Source organism: Cryptomeria japonica, chromosome 3 (genome assembly GCF_030272615.1).
Source record: "Cryptomeria japonica chromosome 3, Sugi_1.0, whole genome shotgun sequence".
Taxonomy (NCBI): Eukaryota; Viridiplantae; Streptophyta; class Pinopsida; order Cupressales; family Cupressaceae; genus Cryptomeria; species Cryptomeria japonica.
Window position 1 is genome coordinate 774611138 of NC_081407.1, and position 15830 is coordinate 774626967.

Consider the following 15830-nt stretch of genomic DNA (forward strand, 5'->3'; position numbering starts at 1 on the left):
GTGCATCAAAGTTTGGAACTGTGGTTCTTTAAGTTTGTCATATACATCAAAATTTGTATTACAGCAGTGGGAAGACATTGATAAATACTTTTCACTGACCAAGTAAGATTCTAAAAATTTGACACTAGATGCTTGGTATTTTGTTTTCTCAAATCAGAGCTCTATAATTGCTTATTGTATAAAAAAAATCTTATCAGTTAAGTAAACCTCTGGAGAATTCTGCATCATCAGTTTTTGTGAATTGTTTAAATTGTTCAACAGAATTTTTCTCTTCATCTTTTGTGTGTACCGTTCACCTTTGACATCTCTCAAACATATTAACCAATCAATATGTGAAATATTATGGTACAATTTTAAATAAAAGGTCACGCCTGCAACTTTATTTTCCTTGATCAGTATAGATTCGTGGTCTGTTTTGTGTCTCAGTTTTTCTTTTTTATTTGTCCATGTTATTTTCGTATTCTGCAATATCTGTCTTTTCATCAAAATTTGTGGCCCTCATTTAGTTGTAAACTGGTTGGAAGCTCAAGCAAGGAAGCCTGAGTAGGAAAAAAGCACATTGTTTTTCCTCCCCCACTTTCTTCCTTGTGCTTCACAAGTTTTGCATAAATTAGAAGAAGATTGAGTGGAACACTGCTTTGAAGTGAGGAGAAGATTGAGCGCATTTCCTTAGATTATCGCTGTTTCATTTGCAAATCTTATACCCGATTTCCAAATATTGATTTTGAGAACATAGTGAATTTAGCGGAGCCAAGGTTGATTGAATATCAGAAGTCCCGTTGTCTCAGGCTCTCAGCTATGGAGATTGCTACAAATATGACAGAAAACCATACGACAGGTTTTGATAATAGATGCTATTGATGTTTTTCTACTGCACATGTTTATCCTTGCATTGAAGTCGTTCCATGTGATTGAACATTATCCGCACGCCACATTAGAAGGAATTTGGATGTCTTATTTATGGGTTTGATGAGTTGGATGACTATCTTGGGTGTAAAGGAAGATGGGCTCTAGAGAAGGAATTGTCCCTGCTTGATCTCTAAACGGACAAGTGATTTTTGTAACTGGTGAAGGGATAATCACATCCCTTCTGCTAATTTTTTCTGAAAATCAGGGAAGAATGTTTTTGATTAAAAAGTGCTGACCCTTAACATAGATAGAGACTCTCAAAAAAAAAAAAAAAAAGCCTGCAGGTAGGAAAAACAGCACATCGGACCAAGCTTGGGACCAACAAGGTCGAACAAAGGGAACTTGTCCAACCTTCAACAACTCAAATCCAACTCAGGGAGGGGTGTGGACACGCAATCCATGGGGGGGCGGGGAGGACTTCCCCTTCCGCTTGCGTCAAACAACAGTCTAGGCGATACTACTCTCGGGGCCATCAAGGGAATGACCAAGTAGAAAGGATCTTGCTTGTATATCATCAGTAAAGCCACTGTCATTAGGAATATTCAAAAAACAATCAGGCGGGGAAGACCCCGCAGAGACACTGCCAGACGGTTGTTGCAGAACAACAAAAAAATGTTGCTGTAGAACAACAACAAGAGCAAAATCGCCAGGAGAAGAGCGAAGCAGAGGCGCAAGAGCAATAGATGTAGGAGCCAAGGGGGCAGAAGAGTCCACGGTAGCGGTAATATCAGCAAAGGCTTTATCAGCAGTTTGGGGCACCTCATCTGGAGAGGATTCAACCGAAATAGAGTAAGCTAGAGTAAGCAAAATCACGGAAGAATGTTATCTTGGAGTAAGCTAGGAATTTGAAAGCACGAAAACAAACTTTCACTAGTGAAACGATGAATACAATAGAATATCTATCATGTAAGTGAAGGGTGTGTAAATACAATGAGGAACTTTGTATATATAGGCAAGGTAGATGAGTTAGGAAGGTAGGACTCAAACTATGACTAACCCCCCAAAGATGGAACACTTGTAAGCTCACCTGACAAGAGTGTAAGTGTCAAACATGAATGCATTAGGTGTTGCACGTCTCAATGCTATGAAGTGAGACAAAAGTATGAAACAACCTAGGTAAACTTAAGCTAGATGTGGATAGGTAAATCCTAGAAAGATGGTTAGCTAACTAGGTGTATAGTGACTATTTACACTAACACACATTAAGTTGCATTCCCTTAAGTTGCAACTTAGGGAGTAATGTATGCATGATGATGAGCTCTAGCTATTAGGCCATGTTAGATATTCATGTACAAATATCATAAAGTGGAGATAAAGGAGAAAACCTAATTTCATAGTGTAGATAAAGGAGAAAATTTAGTGGGAACAAAACTCCTCTCCAAAAGAGAAATGATGCATGCAATGAAATGTACATGTTTGAAACAAAGAAGTGATGAAGGAAATACTCGTGATGACCCATTAAGGATAAAACAGATCCCCTCATAGGAAGAAAAGAGGTGGTCATGTGACCCCCCTGACCACCCTCCCCCTCCCCCCCCGCCCCCCAAAAAAAGTGAGGAGGAATGAACTCCATGTGAAGATATGCTTCCTCCCAAAACTAATATGAGAAGAGAAACCATGCAACCTCCCTTCAAGATGATGTCTATAGTGTTGGAAGATGCTCAACATTGGATGCTAAAGATGACCTACAATTGATGAACAACATTTCTCCCCTTTGGAAGAAACAACACCACAAATGTGTGCAAGATAATGTCCCATTCCAGATAGGAAGATGTATGAAGTACTATGAATGTCTTTGAATTTTGCACATGATCCAAAAAATGATAGAATATCCATGATGGATGCTCAACGATCTCCACGCCAATGTTATGTGGTGACAAATATTGATATGATGGATCAAGTACCATAGAAGATTCAGGAACATGGAACATGGATGTATGTTGATAACTGAACTGATGTAAATTTGGTATTGTTGCAAATGTTGATGATTGAGTCAAATTAAAGTCATGAATACTTGTACAATCCATCATGATAGAAGCAAATGTAGGCGAGGCAAGAGCAATATCCAAAGATGGCAATGGTGATGCGACTTCATCGAAGCTAACATCAAATAAAAGAGGAATGCTCTCAATGGTGTCATCTAAATTTGCAAGGTGGGATTTTATAAACATAGTTGACATGTTTGGTAGATATGCATCCCAATGAGGCAAATCTGGAGAAACAATATAAGTGTTTTGATGCAAAGAATCTCTAGGACTCATGGATGAGTTGATGTTGGATACAAATGTAACATGTAATACGGGAGATGAGATCCGAATGCAATCCATGCAACTACATTGTTCATCCCCAAATGATGATCCTTCACAAGATGGTTGAGTGAGATTGTTTGGTGTTTTTCTAGGTACTGAAAGGAAATAACTTGGTAACTTGAGGCTTTGTTTATGACACCATTGTCGTGTTGGATATTAGAGTTGTTGGAATGTGTTGTTGTCATTGATGTCAACATATTCTAGTGTTTTTGTGTTTCGGTGTTGCAGAGAGTTGGTTCGGTTGGTTTGGTTGCAAATATGCTGATGCAGATTTAAGGATTCAAAGATTAGTATCTTCAGTTGTTTCAACATGAGTTTCAGTGTTTTGGAAGGTGATTTGATCGAGTTGTGTGATCTGGTGTGATGATTGGTTATTCTGTTGGTTTTGTAATACAGAGTTGTGATTTTTGGTTTGTATTGCTCCATAATTATGTTGGGCTTTTTTTGGAGAGTGTTTGGGACGTTCATGTGTGTCCTTAGTTCGAGTGGTTCATGATTTGGAACTTCACAAGCGTATTTTTCAATTTGTCTGCAAGTTATGTTGGCGTTCTTGAGCTCCAGTGATGAGATGATGATGATTCTTGTAATCCAAGTTGTTGCAGAGGAATTCATGTTACTTCTTGATGTTTTCCGATCGTGTTTTATGCGTTTTGGTGGTCCACATTGATCGATGTGTACGTTATTGAAGATTTTATTGGTCTGGTGGTATTCTTCGTATTATACGACTTTCTGACCGACCTGATGATTCTTGCGTGTTGTGGATGATCTTGGTGAGATATTTGATGGTGTTACGTGTTTGAGGTTTTGATTTGGGTCCATGCTATGTCCTTGCTGACATTGTGTTGGTTCGCATATTGATTTATGTATCGTGTGTTGTTATTTTGTAATTAGGTCATATGAGTTGAGCCCAACTTGAAATTAAGGTTGATGATTTGTATAAAGAAGTGTAATAATCATGTATGATGTGTGTCCGCGTTCTTTGAGAGTGTTGTATGTGCGAACAAGCAAGTTGATCTTTTCGAAGTGTGGAGAAGAGTAGAGAAGTGTTGCAGAGTAGCCATTGTGCTTAACCGAAACTATGATCAAGCATTTGAAGATGCTATTCTTTCAGTTCATGTAATCCAGATTGTTATCCGATCTTTGTAAGGCAGTGTGCCTTCTCAGGGTTGTAGCCTTTTGTTTTTTTTGAGCAGTGAGCTCTAGGCAGTGTGCCTGAATGTATGTGCATTCCCCATTGTAATATTTCACATACTACTGCAAAGTATCATCATATTGTGGGTAGGTTCCCACCGTGAGTTTTCCCTTAATCGGGTTTTGCACGTCAAAAATCTGGTGTGTTGTTTGTGTTGATGTGGAGTTTATCTTTGTTATTGTTGTTCTTGATCAGACTTGAAGTTGAGGTTAATTTGTTTAAGTTTGGTGAAAATTGATTCAGCCCCCCTCCCAGTTTTCTTGCATTATTGTTGTCAACAATTGGTATCAGAGTTAGATCTTCTGGAAGAAGCTTGACTGCTTGAGGAGATCAGGGATGACAACTATTGTTTTCAAGGAGAGTTCGAGATTTGATGGAACTAATTACACTATATGGAAGAACCAGATGGAGTGTCACTTGAAATGTCTTGGAGAAGATTATTGGAAGATCACAAAGAATGTCTACAATGTTCTTCAGAATGGTCCTGTTATTGCAGATGAGATCAAGGATGTTGGACATAACATAAGAGCCAAAGAAGCATTGTTGAGTGCCTTGACTGATTCAGACATGACTAATGTGATGGGATTGCGGATTGCTCATGAGATTTGGGAGAAGCTAGAAACCTTGTATGAAGGAGATAAATATGTGAAAGTTGCTAAATTGTAAGGCCTGGAAGGAAAGTATGAGTTGCTGAGAATGAGAGAAGATGAAAATATTTCATTCTTTATGGCTAAAGTGAATGATCTTGTATTGAATATTAGATGTGCCGGTGGAGTCATTGAAGAAGATGAGATTGTAACTTAAGTGTTGAGATCCTTGCCTCCTGCTTACAAACACAAAGTTGCTGCTATTGATGAGATCCAGATTGTGACAACTGTGATGAGAGACATGCTGGTTGGTAAGCTTGCTGCTTTTGAATTGAGTGAACTTGGAGAATCACATGGCAAAGCTGATACTGCATTTAAAGCTACCGTATTTGGGAGAGAGTTCAACTAGGGTTTCCAGATATGAAAGGGAAATGAGAGATGGAAGAACATGAAACAAAATTGGAAGAGCGTGAAGCACTTATTGGTAGAAGATTCCCTAAGGGAGCTGGTAAGTATGAAGGGAAGTTACCTTTGAAATATTTTTCATGCAATAAGATAAGACGTTTTGCTTCATGGTGTCTAGAAAGAGTGGAAAGAATGTCAAAGTAGGATAAGCCTTACAAGCCTAAACACAAGTATAGATATCAGAAGAAGTGTTATTATGTTGCTGATGAAGGTGTGACAAATGATAAATTTGAGAAAAGGAATTTGGAAGATAAATTTGTGTTCATTGCTATCAAGGAAGACGATTTGGTATCTGTTGATTCTACATGCTACATAATTAAAGAGAAAACCTTGGCTGCTAATATTGAAGAGAAAGATGAATGGGTGATTGATAGTGATTGTTCACATCACATGACAAGTGATAAAGGTAAATTTGTGAATATGGAAAAGTATGATGGCGGTGTAGTAAGATTTGGAGACAACAAAGCTTGTGTAATCCGTAGTAGAGGTTCTATTTCTTTTAATGGTAAGCATAATATTGATGATGTTTTATCTGTTGAGAGTTTGGAGCATAATCTTTTGAGTGTTGGACAGATGGTTGATAACGGATATGATTTACAATTTAAGAATGAGAAATGTAAGATCTTAAATAACTTCGATATAGAAATTGCATCAAGAACTAAAACTAAGGTAATATCTTTCATCTGAATGCTGGTGAGAAAAGTTGTTTGATTGCTCAGATTGATGAAAGTTGGTTGAGGCATAGGAGGATGTGTCATATTAATTTTGACTGCATGATTAAGATAAGTTCTACCCAAGTTGTTAGAGATCTACCTAAGATAGTGAAGCCTACTAATCCGATATGTAAAGAATGTCAATTGGGAAAGCAAACAAGAATTTCATTTAAGAGCAAAGAGTATACATCTAATGGGATATTAGATCTTGTGCATACTGATTTATGTGGTCCTTCTAGGGTGAGAAGCTTGCAAGGTGATAGATACTTTATGTTGTTGATTGATGATTACTATAGAATGATGTGGGTCATTTTTCTAAGGGAGAAATTTGAAGCACTACAGAAATTCAAAATATTCAAAGGTAGGGTGGAGATAGACATGATTGAAGCTGAAGTGTCTAAGATCTGATAGAGGAGGAGAATTCACTTCCGGTGAGTTTAATTCCTTTTGTGAAGAGCATGGAATCATGAGACAATTATCTGCTCCGCAAACCCCTCAACAGAATGGAGTTGTTGAAAGAAAGAATATAACTGTTTTGGATGCTGCTAGGACTATGATGATTGAAGGAAATGTTCCATATATCTATTAGAGAGAAGCTGTTAGCACTGCTGTATACACATTGAACTGGGTGCATATAAAAGGTGATTTCGATAAGACCCTTTATGAGTTATGGTTTGGTTATGTTCCTACATTTAGATATTTCAGAATCTTTGGAAGCAAATGTTATATCAAAAGAGATAAGGGTATAAGGACATTTGGTGCAAGATGTGATGAAGGAATCTTTTTGGGATACTCTACTAAGAGCAAGGCCTACCAATGTCATAACAAAAGACTGAGAAAAATAGTGGAAAATACAAATGTGAAGGTTGATGAGTGCCATGAGAAGCAAATCAGAGGATGCAGATATAAATATAATGATTAGTATGTTAATTCAAAGCAAGTGCAGAGTCAGAGCATCAAACAAAGTGATTCAGAAGAGTCAGTAAATCCAGATGCTGCTGGCGGTGAAGAAGTTCAAGAGACTGAAAATCAGAACAATCAAAAGACCTCCAGGTATGTAAAAATTAAATCATTAAGAGAATCAGATTATTGGTGATAAAAATAAAGGTGTGATGACTAAGAGAAGAATTGCTGCTGAAGAGACATCTCTGATTTCCAAGATTGAACCTAAAGATGTTGCTGAAGCTTGTAAAGATGAAAATTGGGTAAAAGCTACAAAAGAAGAGTTAAATCAGATTGAAAAGAACAATACATGGGAACTTGTCCCTAGACCTAAAGATAAGAATGTAATTGGTACTAAATAGGTATTCTAAAATAAACTGAATGAAGATGAAGAAGTTGTTAGAAACAAAGCAAGATTGGTATGTAAAAGAAATTTACAAATGGAAGGTATAGATTTTGAGGAGACTTTTGCTCCGGTAGCTAGAAATGAAGCTGTTAGATTATTTCTTGCATATGCTGCTTATAAGAATTTCAAGGTATATCAGATGGATGTGGAATCAACCTTTTTGAATGGTGAGTTGGAAGAAGAAGTCTACATTGAGCAACCAGATGGATTTCCACTGACAGATGAAGGAGACATGGTATGTAGATTGAAGAAAGCATTGTGTGGACTTAAACAAACCCCTAGAGCTTGGTACACCATATTGGATAAGTATTTGATGAAGTTGGGATTTTGTAAAGGTACTACTGATAGTAATTTATACTTCAAGATTGATAATGATAATATTTTGATTGTTGAAGTTTTTGTTGATGACATTATTTTTGGAGGAGATGATGATTTGAGTAAGAAGTTTGTTGATGATATGCAAAAAGAGTGTGAAATGTCTATGATAGGTGAGATGAAATTCTTTCTGAATTCCAAATTACATAGACTGATAAAAACATTTTCATAGCTCAATCAAAGTATGTGAAAGAATTGCTGAAAAAGTTTGGGTTAGGTGATTCCAAACCTGTTAGAACTCCTATGGTAATTGGATGCAAGATGACAAAAGATGATGAATCTCTAAAGGGTAATCAGACCTTGTATAGATCTATGTTTGGTGGATTGCCATATTTGACTCAGACTATACCAGACATTATGAATGCTATATGTCTTGTTGCAAGATTCCAGGTTGATCCTAAGGAAAGTCATTACTGCTGTTAAGAGTGAAGGGAACAATTGATTATGGTTTGTGGTATCCGAAGAATGATGATTTCATTTTAAATGCTTATACAGATGTTGATTGGGCAGGTGATGTTGATGACCAGAAGAGCAGTACAGGTGGTGCATTCTTTTTGGGAAAGAAATTGATTTCTTGGGCAGGTAAGAAGCAAGATGCTATTTCTTTATCTACTGCGGAAGCTGAATACTTTACTGTTACTAGCAACTGTATTCAGGTAATTTGGATGAAGTAGATACTGAAGGATATTAGAGTTGTTTATAATGAGCCTATTGTTATATATTGTGACAATTCTAATGCTATCAATATCTCTAAGAATCCGGTGTTGCATTCCAAGACAAAACATATATCAATCAAGTTTAATTTCTTGAGAGAGAAGGTGAATGAGAAAGAAGTCGGATTGGAGTATGTATCTACAAAGGAGTAGATTGGAGATATGTTTACAAAACATTTGCCTGCAAATACATTTGTATATCTGAGAGAGAAGTTAGGAGTAATTGCCCCTCCTAATGTGAACTAGATGCATTGAGATACATCAATCTGATGGACTTCATAGTCTTATTCTGATATCTGGATTTACGAGTGGGTGTTGCTACTGAGTTTGTTCTAAGGGGGAGAAAATAATGATTTGTATATGCCTTTAAAATTGATGGGGGAGAGAAACATGTGAAAAACCGTCTTATCTATCTAAGATAGATTGTTGTGTGTGCATGATCTCAGGGGGAGATTGCTGGAGTTGATTTCTTTTTCTGCATTGATTGTTTTTCACATTCTTATGTTTCCATCAATGTCAAAGGGGGAGATTGTTGAATATTAGAATTGTTGGAACATGTTGTCATTGATGCCAACATATTCCCGTGTTCTTGTGTTTCGGTGTTCTAGAGAGTTGGTTCAGTTGGTTTGGTTGTAGATATGCTAATGTGGATTTGAGGATTCATGGATTAGTATCTTCAATTGTTTCAGCACGAGTTTCAGTGTTCTGGAAGGTGATTTGATTGAGTTATGTGATCCCATGCGATGATTGGTTTTTCTGTTGGTTTTATATTGTAGAGTTGTGATTTATGGTTTGTATTATTCTATAGTTATGTTGAACATTTTTTGGAGAGTGTTTCGGACGTTCATGTGTGTCCTCAGTTCGAGTGGTTCATGATTTGGAACTTCACAAATAGATCTTTCAGTTTGTCAGTAAGTTATGTTGGTGTTCTTGAGCTCCGATGGTGAGATGATGCTGATTCTTGTAATTCGAGTTGTTGCGGTTGTTGTAGAGGGATTTACGTTGCTTGTTGACGTTTTTCGATCGTGTTCTATGCGTTTTGGTGGTCCACATTGATCGATGTGTGTGTTATTGAAGATTTTATTGGTCTGGTGGTATTCTTCGTGTTATATGACCTTCTGGCCAACCCGATGATTCTCGTGTGTTGCAAATAATCTTGGTGAGATATTCAGTAGTGTTGAATGTTCGAGGTTTTGATTTGGGTCCATGCTATGTCCTTGCCGACATTGTGTTGGCCCACATATTGATTTTGTTGGCATTTGATGTTCCGGTGATGCTCCAGTGAGGATTGGTAGTCTTTAATGGTTGTAGATGCTTAGGAGTTGTCATTGATGGCAACTCAGCCCGTTGATTTGATTCGGTATGAAGTTTTGGTTAATCGGTAATTTGGAGTATGTCTTCTGTGATCAGTTTGCCCGGTGAAGCTCAATGTACAGGTTTGAGAGCACTTTTCATTTTCGATGAAGTAGATTTTGGTTTTTGTGATCAAGGTTGATTGGTGAAGTATCAGAAGCCTGTTATCATGCGAATCCACCCTCAGGTATTGATTCTGTCACTTGTTTGAAGACTTGGTATCTGGAAGAGCAACAAAGCAGAGTATTCTTCATGTTTGATGATGCACTTTGTCAGAATCGTTTAAGTTAATTCTGGTGGTTGGAATTGTTATGTGAGACCTATAGGAAGCATGTGATAATGTGTTTTGGGTCCGGTACAAATTTTTTGATAAGATTGAAGCCGACTTGCAGCTACACGTTTCATGTTGCGTGTTATGCAATTTTTAGAAGCCGACCTGTGAGAGATTAATCTTACTAATCTAGATATATAAGACCATTTGAGTTAATGGATTAGTAGTAGAGAAAAATAATTTGTGCGGTGTCTTTGGAGCGATTGAGTGCAGTTTCACGTGCACACTCAAAATTGTGTTGATCCGGTAGAGCAGAGCATAGTAGTTTAGCAGAATAGTGCAACAAATCATTTTGTGCCTAACCGAAACTGATATTTGGCATAGTCAGATGCTATTTTCCAGTTCTTCACTTATTGTAATCAGTTTGTAATCTCTTGTAAGGCAGTTAGCCTTCGTCCAGGGTTATAGCCCTGTTTTGTAACTTGAGTAGTGAACTCTAGGTAATGTGCCTGAATGCAAGTGCATTCCTCTCATGTATTATTTTTTTGCTACTGGCCATAGTGAAATAATATTGTGAGTTCAAATCCCACTTTGGTTTTTCCCGTTTGGGTTTCCACGTAAAAATCTTGGTGTTATGATTTTTTGGTTGATTGTCTTGTGTTTTTTGCATTTTACTTTCTTGCATATTCTTCCGGTGGTTTGAGATTATGTACGAAAATTTGATTACCGATAGATCACTAATTCACCCCCCGTCTTAGTGATCCTTGATTCCAACAATTGCCCTTGAAACACAAATTTTGGATTACACTGCTAAAATAAAGGGTTTGAATCAAGACAAGGATAAAATTTTGAGCAGAGTTGGTGAACTAAGGAATTTGATAACTCCTAGGATGGATACCTTGCTGGGAGCACAACAAGATGCAATAAGTGCCTTAGGTAAACCTATTCCATTCGACCTTCCAAGTCTTGAGATTCATGCATTTATGTACAGTGTTTTAAATAAATGTCTTTGATTGTTTCCTGAGAGGATGGAACGAGTATTTGAAGTCCTTAAAGGTGACTTACTGAGACATCTTTAAGTTTATGTAACTAAGCACATTTATTCATTCTTTTGTTTATGTGTTGGTGGATTCCCATCCTTTTCCATTGATGTCAAAGGGGGAGAGAGAGAGCAGTGAAAAATGGAGTAATCGGTTTAGGGGGAGTCAATATAGATTGTGTACAAAATTTGGATTTTTTGGTGTTAGCACAATTTTGGGATACTTATCATTTTTCAGCAGCGTTGGCATCAATGTCAAAGGGGGAGATTGTTGGCATTTGATGTTCCAGTGATGCTCGGGTGAAGATTGATAGTCTCTGATGATTGTAGATGCTTAGGAGTTGTCATTGATGGCAACTTAACTTGTTGATTTGATCTGGTATAAAGTTTTGGTTAACTGGTAATCTGGAGTATGTCTTTTATGATCAGATTGCTCGGTGAAGCTCAGTGTATAGATTTCAAAGCACTTTTCATTTTTGGTAAAGCAAATTTTGGTTTTTGTGGTCAGGGTTGATTGTTTAAGTATCAAAAGTCTGTTATCATGCAAATCCACCATCCGGTATTGATTCTGTCACTTGTTTGAAGATCCGGTATCCGGAAGAGCAACAAAACAAAGTATTCTTCATGTTTGATGATGTAGTGTGTGTCCGGATTGTTTAAGTTAATTCCGGTGGTTGGAATTGTTATGTGAGACCTATAGGAAGCATGTGATAATGTGTTTTGGGTCCGGTATAAAGTTTTTGATAAGATTGAAGCCGACTTGCAGCTACAATTTTCATGTTGTGTGTTATGCAATTTTTGGAAATTGACCTGTGGGAGATTATTCTCACTAATCCAGATATATAAGACTATTTGCGTTAATGGATTAGTAGTAGAGAAAAATAATCCGTGCAGTGTCTTTAGAGCGATTGAGCGCAGTTTCACGTGCGCACTGAGAATTGTGTTGATCCGGTAGAGCATAACATAGCAGTTTAGCAAAATAGTGCAGCGGATCATTTTGTGCCTAACCAGAACTGATATTTGGCATAGTCAGATGCTATTTTCTAGTTCTTCACTTATTGTAATCAGTTTGTAATCTCTTATAAGGTAGTGAGCCTTCCTCCAGGGTTATAGCCCTGTTTTGTAACTTAAGTAGTGAACTCTAGGTAGTGTGCCTGAATGCAATTGCATTCCCCTCATGTAATATTGTTTTGCTACTAGCCATAGTGGAATAATATTGTGGGTTCAAATCCCACCATGGTTTTTCCCATTTGGGTTCCCACGTAAAAATCTTGGTGTTATGATTTTGTGGTTGAATGTCTTGTGTTTCTGCATTTTACTTTCTTGCATATTCTTCCGATGGTTTGAAATTAAGTCAGAAAATTTGATTACTGGTAGATCATTGATACACCCCCCTCTTAGTGATCCTTGATTCCAACAGATTTATGTATCGTGTGTTATAATTTTGTAATTAGGTCTTATGAGTTGAGTTGGCTTTGAAATTAAGGTTGATGATTTGTATAAATAAGTTTAATAGTCATGTAAGATGTGTGGCTGCGTTCCTTGAGAGTGTTGTATGTGCAAACAAGCGAATTGATCTTTCGGAAGTGTGGAGAAGAGCAGAGAAGCATTGCAGAGAAGATAGTGTGCTTAATCGAAACTGTGATCAGACATTTCAAGATGCTATTCTTTCAGTAAATGTAATCTGGATTGTTGTCCGATCTTTGTAAGGAAGTGTGTCTTCCCAGTGTTGTAGCCCTTTGTTGTTTTTGAGCAATGAGCTCTAGGCAGTGTGCCTGAATGCATGTGCATTCCCCATTGTAATATTTCACATACTACTGCAGAGTATCATCATATTGTGGGTAGGTTTCCACCGTGGTTTTTTCCCTTAATCGGGTTTTCCATGTCAAAAATCTGGTGTGTTATGTGTGTTGTTGATGTGGAGTTTATATTTGTTATTGGTGTTCTTGATCAAATCTGAAGTTGAGGTTAATTTGTTTAAGTTTGGTGAAAACTGATTCACCCCCCTCTCAATTTTCTTGCATTATTGTTGCCAACATGTTGTATCTCACAAAATTTGCAAACATCTAAAGTTTGTAGTTTCTTTTCATAGTGATCACATTTGACTTTTAACATGATAACAATATCAACTCAAGCCAAAAAACACTCAAATTGGCCCTCGTGATTAGAGAACACCCCAATTTTGGCACTTTTTAACTTTGTGCATTTTACAATACAAATAAGTCCACTACGTGGGAAATGAGAAAATATTATTTTATTGTAAAAAACTATACTCGATTTCAAGCTACCAATCAAAAGTTATTAAACAATGAATTTATCAACTAATGATATTAGATTTCCACAATCCATTTTGATTTCTGTAATTGCTTCTGGATTCGATTATGTGATAGTTTTTGCATCAACGTTTTGGATCACACTCCGTGATCCATCATCAGGAGAAGAAGAGGTCATCCTGATGATGGATCACGGAGTGTGATCCGAAACGTTGATGCAAAAACTATGACACAATCGAATCCAGAAGCAATTATCAGGATCCTGAAACGTACACTTCGTGATCCATCATCAGGATGACCTCTTCTTCTCCTTATGCACTCTTTCATCCTAATGATGGATCATGGAGTGTGATCCGAAACATTGATGCAAAAACTATCACACAATCGAATCCAGAAGCAATTATAGAAAATAATTTATCATAAAATTAACCTATTTTAACTACAACTGCATGTGCAACCATTCGTTGAAATCGGGACTGAATGAGGTTTCTGTCAACTTGCCCATTCGTTTGCAAGTTATGGCAAAACCCTTTTACAAGCTATAATGAAAAGGATAAAATCCCCTCTTTTATGGACGCTTTGACTGAGACGAGTAATCGACTTTGACATAAAGGTTGTCTCTGACCGGTAGAGGTTTGAGTGGTTAACTAACCTCTTAGCATGTACATCTATTGCTATTAGTTATAAATTTATAATTGCTTGGGCATTATAACTGTAACAAACAACAAATGCCAAACATCATTAAAAAAAAAATGTTGCTGTACAAGTCAGGGAGAGAACCAACAAAGTGACAGATAAGTGGAAGCCAAAGAGACCCCAAAATGCCTGTTAGATGTCAAATCTATGTTGCTTGCAACGTGTAAAATGGTTGATATAGAGGCGCCAAGGTTGCTTTGAGAGTTATCATTTTTTACTGCAGATAACGAGGTGATGTGGCACCTTGGTAGAGGATACTCCATTGCGTGGCGGTTGACCTGCAAAATGATAGGGACTGAGTGTGGAAGTTGTTTGAAGAAGAGATGTTGATTTTGAAGATGAGACCCTCGGCGTTGTTCATTCAGAGATTTGTAGATTCCACGAAAATAAAATTGATACTGTTTGGGATTTGTGTATCCTTCAAAAACTTCTTTTGAAACTGTGTTAAATAAACACAATAATTAACAAACTAGAATTTAAATCTACGCTGCCAGAAGAGACGGATGAGCATGAGATATAATTCACGTGGATCTCCTTAGATAGTGACAATACAGACCCAAGGTTATTGTATGGAGGGCGTGGAAAATGAAGAGGCTGCGCAGAAGATGTGGGAGCCTTTCTGAAGGCCGCTGGAACTAAGAGCAGAGAATAAGGGGCGTTTGATGGCACCTGATTAGAGCCAAAAACTAGGCTGTGATGATGAATATTCGCCTGCATAAAACAAACTCCAAAATATTGAAAATAGAGGATGCCATGAACCAACAAGAGGCCAAAAAAAAGCCACAAATTTCCTACAAGTAGGCCGGTTAAGCCAAGATTGTTTTTTCAAAGCCAAATTTCTGAACAAACTAGCAGATAGACAATTGAGCATAGTAGAGAGTATACTAATTTTTTGAAATTTTAACAACTTTTCGACATCAGTGAAAATTTGCAAAAACTGAAAATTACCAAAATTGATGAAAGGAAAGATATTTTTCTTGTTTCTTGAGCCTTGCAAATACGATGGTGTTGTCCATTTGGCTTTATGACTCTGATGGTAGGGCAATGTGAGAGTCACCTTGATGCAAGAAGGTGTTGGAGTAAGTCAGGTGAAAGCATGAAAATAAACTTTCAATAGTGAAGCCATAAGCACAATAAAACATCTATCATATAAATGAAGAATGTGTTAATACAATGAGGAACTTTACATATATAGGCAAGGTAGATGAGGTAGGAAGATACGACTCAAAATATGACTAACCCTCTAAAAGATGAAACATTTCTAAGCTCACTCGACAAGTTAAGCAAGTGTCAAATGTGAATGCACTAGGTGTCTCAAGTGATGAGGACACATGTCCCAATGCTATGAAGTGAGACAAAAGTATGAAATAGTTTAAGTAAACTTAAGCTAGGTGTGAATAGGTCAATCCTAGAAAGGTGATAAGCTAATTAGGTGTATAATGACTCTATTTACACAAGCATGTTAAAGCCTCATTTGTTGTCGTGGACATTAATAGTTAAAATTTGGACGAGAAAGTGGATCCTCCTTTAGATTCTATTGTTGAAAATTTGTTATGTGTAGAGGCATGCTACAATGGCAGCGATGGG

General features: G+C 37.2%; 1 long non-coding RNA gene across 1 annotated transcript; it reads right to left on the reverse strand.

Moving 5' to 3' along the window:
* Nucleotides 1-13947: 13947 nt before the first annotated feature.
* LOC131063326 (uncharacterized) lies at nt 13948-15416 on the reverse strand. The gene is made up of 2 exons (XR_009111047.2): nt 15192-15416; nt 13948-14954 (listed from the first exon to the last, which is right to left on the reverse strand). It is a non-coding gene; the product is annotated as an uncharacterized LOC131063326 (long non-coding RNA).
* Between the last annotated feature and the right edge of the window lie 414 nt (nt 15417-15830).